General features: G+C 44.2%; 1 protein-coding gene and 1 long non-coding RNA gene across 4 annotated transcripts in view; one reads left to right on the top strand and one right to left on the bottom strand.

The window, feature by feature from the left end:
- The window catches only part of LOC108282871 (protein FAM111A-like), a 19,184-nt gene extending 15,079 nt beyond the window's left edge, over nucleotides 1-4,105 (bottom strand). Inside the window, exon 1 of one of the 3 annotated variants that reach the window (XM_017498895.2) lies at nucleotides 3,975-4,105. The gene's annotated coding sequence lies outside the window, so the exon portion shown is untranslated. Of the gene's footprint in view, nucleotides 1-1,399; nucleotides 1,692-2,630; nucleotides 2,722-3,974 lie in introns of those variants that run through there. The other 2 variants (XM_037728001.1, XM_037728000.1) reach the window with 2 other exon arrangements.
- Nucleotides 1-6,583, top strand: part of LOC119467011 — an 18,469-nt gene that overhangs the window by 2,647 nt on the left and 9,239 nt on the right. Inside the window, exon 2 of the long non-coding RNA XR_005195526.1 lies at nucleotides 3,955-4,401. This is a non-coding gene — a long non-coding RNA (uncharacterized LOC119467011). The remainder of the gene's footprint in view (nucleotides 1-3,954; nucleotides 4,402-6,583) is intronic.

Raw genomic sequence — 6,583 nt, forward strand, 5'->3', positions numbered from 1 at the left:
CCACAGCCCCAGCTGACGACTCCTCTTCCTTTAACACCGCCAACTTTCCTCCTTCTCGACAACATCATAATCCCCCACTGAAGGATCATAATCCTTAATCTGGCCTTCAAGGTCTTCAATAACAAGGATAAACAAAGTAAAACAGACAAGGCCCAAAGAGATCGTGCTAAATACCAGTTTCTAGCAGCAGCCATTTGCCAACCTAAAAAGCCTAGCTGTGGCACCCAGGGGCACAAAAGACCTGACAGCAGTGCACCTCCGAGGGCATGTTTCAAGTGTGGCAAGGAAGGCCATTAGGCATGTGCCAATCAATGGGCGCCAAAAAGCCCTTGCTCCATCTGCCAGCAGACAGGTCACTGGAAGTCTGAGTGTCCTCTCAACAGGCAGACAGAAAAGCCTGTACCTCCAACTTGTAACCCCTTCACCAAGACAAAAGATAAAAAATCGCTTGCACTCCCACAGTTCCATGGCTTAGCTGCTGAAGACTGATGGGGCCGGAGGTCCAGGGCCCTGGGCTCCATCTGCCATTATTGTATGGTAGCCTAGGGTAACTCTATTAGCAGCAGGTAAGCCAATCTCATTTTTAATCAATACCAAGGCCACTTATTTGGCTTTACTTGAATTTTAAGGACCAACTCCTCCCTCACAGGTCTTCGTTGTGGAGGTTGATGAACTTATCTGGCATCCATGTGCCGCCAAAACCCTTACTTGTTCCCGATCTAATACCATTTTCTCACATTCTTTCCTTATCATGCTTTGCTGTCCTTCCATTGTAGGCAGGAACCCCCATCACTAAAGGTCCCCTTATTTGCCAACTCCTCCAAGCTGCACACCTCCCAGCTAAAGCAGGGAGGACACTGCCGAGGACACCAAATAGGATCAGATGAAATCTCAAAAAAAGAAAAAAAAAGAAAAAAACAGAAAAGTCGACCAGGCAGCAAAAGAAGCCTCCCTTTCCTCTGCCCTTGCCTCTCTCCTCCTCATCACCCCCACAATCCAACCCCAGTATTCCCCCACCGAAAAACCTTCATTGTTACAACAAAAAGCCTCCTCCCAAGGAAACTGGATAGTCAAAAATCAAAAACTCATCCTCCTTCAAGAACAAACTAAGAAAATACTAACATCTCTTCACCAATCCTTCCCTGTCAGTGCACGCCTCCTGTACCTTCTCCTTTGCCCTTACTTCTCTGCCCCTCCCCATTTACCACACTAAAAGACATAACCTCAGACTGACATGTATGCTTTGTCACTTCCTCCCAAGCGACCCTCCACTCTCCTCCTATCCTTAAATATCAGCTAAGAGGAACAGCCTTTCCCCATAGCATACCAAACATTAAAAGTCCTCTCCTCTCTCCCCATTCCCACAGGAAAAACAACAACAACAAAAGTCTTAACTCACCTATTCCTTGCTCATCTACAAGGAGAGTTTGAGTATCCACAGGACTCTATCAGCCACCTCACAAACTCTCTAAAAGAGGCCATCTCCCCATACAACCCCTATCAACTCCTTCCCCCAAATACAGACTCCAATTCTTCCTCAAGTTCCTAACTCTTTTAATAGTCAGCCCCGCCTCTGCGCTCTCGAAGTCCCTTCTCACTTTGACAAGACTCAAACAATCTCTCAATCTCTCTCTCTGTTACTGCACTCCAACCAACTCTTCACTTGCTTCCTGTTGCTGGACCTGTTTTTTCCTTTCCTCTACTGCCTACTCAGTTATCCCAGTTTCTCAGCCCTAGGACTATATTCCCATTCGCTTCTCACACACCATCCCAAAAGGCTCTGATTTTGTAGACAGAGCCCTGACCCTCACTGAAAACTATCCACTGCCCTCGCTAACAAAGCTACCAAACTTCTCTCCGTGTATACTGCCGATTATGAGCATGAAAAACTCCCTCACCCTGCCATCCAAAGTCCCACAATCCTACATACCCCCAAACTTGGCCAAGCCCCTTTATGTATCACCTCTTCCAGTCGACACATACATGTAGGCACTATCCCTCCCCCTGCCTGTGGCTCAGCTCAAACCATCTCCCATTCCTCTTCCCATACTTCACTCCAGGTAAATTGTTCAGCTTCCCCTGAAGCTAATGGCCTCTTTACCCAGCCCATCCTCAGGACCTCCCCTTCTGCCTCTTAAACATGGAAACCCCTTTCGCAGACAGGAGCTCTCAAAGGGGTCTCTCTCTCTCTCTGTCTCCTCCTCCTCACTCTAGGTTGCTAAAGCTGGACCAAGTCCCTCCAAACAAGGAACCTAAACACTCCAACACCTATTCTCAATCCACTTGTCTGTTTACATTAATACCGCAGGCATCTTATCTTCTTCCTCTGCAGATCCACAACCTACTTCTGTCTCCCTACCAACTAGACGGGTACTTGTACCCTAGTCTACCTTACCTGCAACATTAACCTTATCCCTCCAAACCAAGAACTCTCTGTCCCTGCTACACTACACACCCATCCCCCACTCAAAACAGAATTCATTCCCGTATTAGTAGCCCTTAGAGTCACAACCAGTGTCAGGTTAGAAGCAGGAAGCCTAAGAACCTCATTATCATATTTCTAGTTGCTCTCCCAAAGCTTCCAATAATCACTAAAAAAAAAAAAAAAACTAGCAAATTCTATCACTCACCTCCAAAACCAACTAGACTCTTTAGCAGCAACCGCCGTACAAAAACCCAAAGAGGCCTAAGACCTCCTCACTGCTGAAAAAGGAAGTCTGTGCCTTTTAAATAAACAGTTTAAAACAATTGTTTTTAAACAAACGATGCTGTTTCTACCTCAGTGAATCTAGGTTAGTACAAAATGCTATCAAAAGGCTCAAAGAGAAATCCAGAAAATAAGAGAGAACAATTCTTCCGCTTGGCGCCGCTGCCTGCTTGGTCTCTCAGCTCTTGGGCCCTCTGGCTACTTCCCCTCCTTGGTCCTGTCATAACTCTCCTCCTCCTCTTAGTCTTTGGCCCTTGCCTCTTACACCTCCTCATCCAGTTTCTACAGAAGCAAATATAGGCTTTTACCCACCGCACGATATAAGATGTGATGATGTTCCAAGACTACCAACTTACAAGCCAGCCTCACCTCACAAACATCCCCATTCAGTACTAAGCAGCTAAAAACAAACAATGTCCCCTTTATCTTTCCTTTCATATATGTAACAAAAGACTGGAATGTTAGGGTCACATCAAGGCAAGCCCATAGACCCCCTCCTGTTCTCCTTGCTAAGCCCCTCTCACCAAAAACAGCCTCAAAACTTGTAAACAGGGCGCCTAGGTTCCAGCACAGGGTCACACCCGGCTCTCAAACCCAGGATGTTGACCTGATTAAGCAGAATGTCAGCCCCTGAGAACCAAGATGCAGTTTTTCTTAGAATAGCACCCAGCTACCTGCAAACCCCCTATATAACCCCTATAGTCTGTAAGTCAGGCTGCTGCCTTCCCTACCTGTGGTGAGGCTGCCTGGCAGGTTGAAATAAATTTGCTAAACCTGACTCTAGGTCTGTCTCTCCCTCCTTTGGGTCAACCTTACAAGCTTCGAGATGCATATTCCTAGGGCCCATATCATCTTCTTCATCACTGCCGTAAGCGTCTGCACATATTGATGAATATCTGGAGAATCGATTTATGACAAGGGCGTTTACTCCTCATGCATCCTCCGCTTCTTCGTGATTGTCCTGGTCGCAGGGGCCTATCCCATCTGCTGGGCATGCTGCCCCCTGGGAAGTGCCTGAATCTCCCCACTCACGCAACTAGCCTCAGCACCTCCTGTGTGCTGCAGTAGAGATCCCAGACTGCTGCCTCAGCGCCTACTCCGCAGCCCTGATTTACAGGCGGGGACAGCCACATTCCTGCACCCCGACTTCCATCTCCGTTCCCCTCGAGAAAGCTGCCTCAGTGGCTCTGCCGCCAGCGTCCCAGCTCCTCCCACTCCTGAGTTGCGCTTTCCCGCTCCCTCTCCAGCCCTGCCCAGCCCAACCTACCAGAAACGAGGACGCTTTCGCTTCCCAATACTCCGGACTGGGCAAACCCGAAGAATAGAAGCAGGCAAGGACCGCCGTGGGCAGCGGGCCCAGTGAGACAGGGTCCTGCTCGCGGCGTCAAGGAGGAGCGCTGTGGCTGGGTAAGCTTGGCGCACTCCCTCGGCCTCGCCTTCCCGATCACTCTTTTCTATAAGCACGCCGGCAGGTGTCCCCAGCGCAGCCAATCCGCCTCCGCAGTGGGTGAGTTGCTGTCTAGAGAGAGAAGACAAACTCCAGTATCTTTAAGTCCATTGGCCAGACGAGCCATTCGGCAGGTGGGTTCTATTCTCCGACCGAAGTGCTGGATCCCACGGAACTGGAGGGGAAAGTGCCTAAAAATCACGAGTGCAGGCTTCTGAGACTTGGTGGGAACGGACCTTCCTCTTAGGTGAGTTACTCTTTTATTTTCTTTCCTTTCTCTCTCTCTTTCCTTTTTCTTTCTTCTTTCTCACTTCTTTTCCTTCTTTCTTTTTTCATCTCTTTCTCTTTTTCGTTCTTCTTTTTTCTTTCTTTCTTCTTTCTCTCTTTCATCTTTCTTTCCATCTCTCTCTCTCTTCTCCCTTCCTCCCTCCCTCCTTTCTTCTTTCTTTCTCTTTTGTCTGTTTTACATTTCAATTTGTATGCAAATAGTGGTTAAAGGACAATAGGCTTAACACGTTCTAAAACATGGGTGTTAAGAATTGAAGATACTGACAAAATTTGTTTCCAAAAAGAATGCTTATACACTTGGTGGGAGTGTAAATTAGTTCAACCATTGTGGAAAACAATGCGGCAATTCCTCAAAGACCTAAAAACAGAACTGCCATTCAACCCAGCAATCCCGTGACTGGGTATATTCCGAAAAGACTATAAATCATTCTGTCATAAAGATACATGAACACATATGTTCCTTGCAGCACTGTTCACAATAGCAAAGAATCAACCTAAATGCCTATCAGTGGTAGACTGGATAAAGAAAACTGAGTAAGTGCGGTGGCTCTCGTCTGTAATTCCAGCACTTTGGGAGGCTGATGTGGGTGGATCACCTGAGGTCAGGAGTTTGAGACCAGCCTGACCAATATGGAGAAACCCTATCTCTACTAAAAATACAAAATTACTCCCGGCATGGTGGTGCATACCTGTAATCCCAGCTATTCAGAAGGCTGAGGCAGGAGAATCACTTGAATGCGGGAGGCAAATGTTGCGGTGAGCCAAGATCATGCCATTGCACTCCAGTCAGGGCAATGAGCAAAACCTTGTCAGAAAAAAAAAACAAAAAACAAAATAAAACAAAGAAAGAAAAGAAAACTGATTATACCATTGAACACTACACAGTCATAAAAAATAACGAGATCATGTCCTATGCAGGGACATGGATGGAGCCAGAGGCCATTATTCATGTTGTCACTTACAAGTGGGAGCTAGATGATGATAACACATGGAACAACAGACACTAGGGACTTTTGGAGAGTGGAGGGTGGGAGGAAGGAGAGGATCAGGAAAAATAACTAATAGGTACCAGGCTTAACACCTTGGTGGTGAAATAATCTGTACATCAAATCCCCAGGACACAAGTTTACCTATATAACAAACCTGGACATGCACCACTAAAGTTAAATAAAGTTTAAAAAAATTTTTCAATCTACAGAGTTGAGATTTACTAGAAAGGTTATTCAAATGATTTTGATATATGGAAATATTAGTGCACAAGGAGATAATAAAAAATTATTATTATAGAAGATATAAAATATGTTCCTCTGCCTAATATCTATGCAACTAAACCTACTATGTACCAAGATATCTATCAACATTCTTTCTGAAATTTTTATAACATTTTGTATAATTTTAATCATATTTCTTTTAAAAACATTTATGGCTTGGTAAGTTATATGTAAGTTATATGTTGGCTTATTGGGGAAATGGCATAAAATAACAATTCTTAATCTTTATGTATATTTGCAGTGAAACATATTTTGGCTTTTGGTAATAGGAACGTAACCCTTTTTTGGATGAAAAATTACTGTCACATATTTTTCTTCATTATCCCACATCTTTGTTATTTTCTTAACTTGTATTACTAATTAAAGTTCCCTACCTTTTCAAAAAAAAAAAGCTAATATTAACATTTATTTCTCTGTAGCAAACTTTGGCTATTGTTTTTTCTACTAATTTGAGGCAAAAATGAAGTGTCAATTTGTTACAAAATATAGCTTAGTAAAATCTAAGCCAATAAAGTTCACATTCTAAAGACTGCAAACAAATTTTAAAAAGTGATTTTCACATTAACATTTTTTATTAAATTTAATTTTTGTCTTCTAAGGGCCAGAATTCTTAAAATTACTATGATGGTCCTATTCTATAATCATAGCCCGGGTTCTGTGTCAATGCTTCATTAAACAGGCTCACTCACTCTTTCTGCTCTTTCTACCTTTCTTCCTTCCTTCCCTCCCTTCCTCCTTATCTCCCTCCCTTTCTTTTTCTTTTCTTTTCTTTTCTTTCTTTCTTTCTCTTTCTTTCTTTCTTTCCTTTCTCTCTTTCTTTCTTTCTTTTTCCTTTCTTTCCTTTCTTTCCCCTTCCTTCCTTCCTTCCTT

Source organism: Cebus imitator, unplaced genomic scaffold (assembly GCF_001604975.1).
Source record: "Cebus imitator isolate Cc_AM_T3 unplaced genomic scaffold, Cebus_imitator-1.0 Scaffold253, whole genome shotgun sequence".
NCBI classification, from domain to species: domain Eukaryota; kingdom Metazoa; phylum Chordata; class Mammalia; order Primates; family Cebidae; genus Cebus; species Cebus imitator.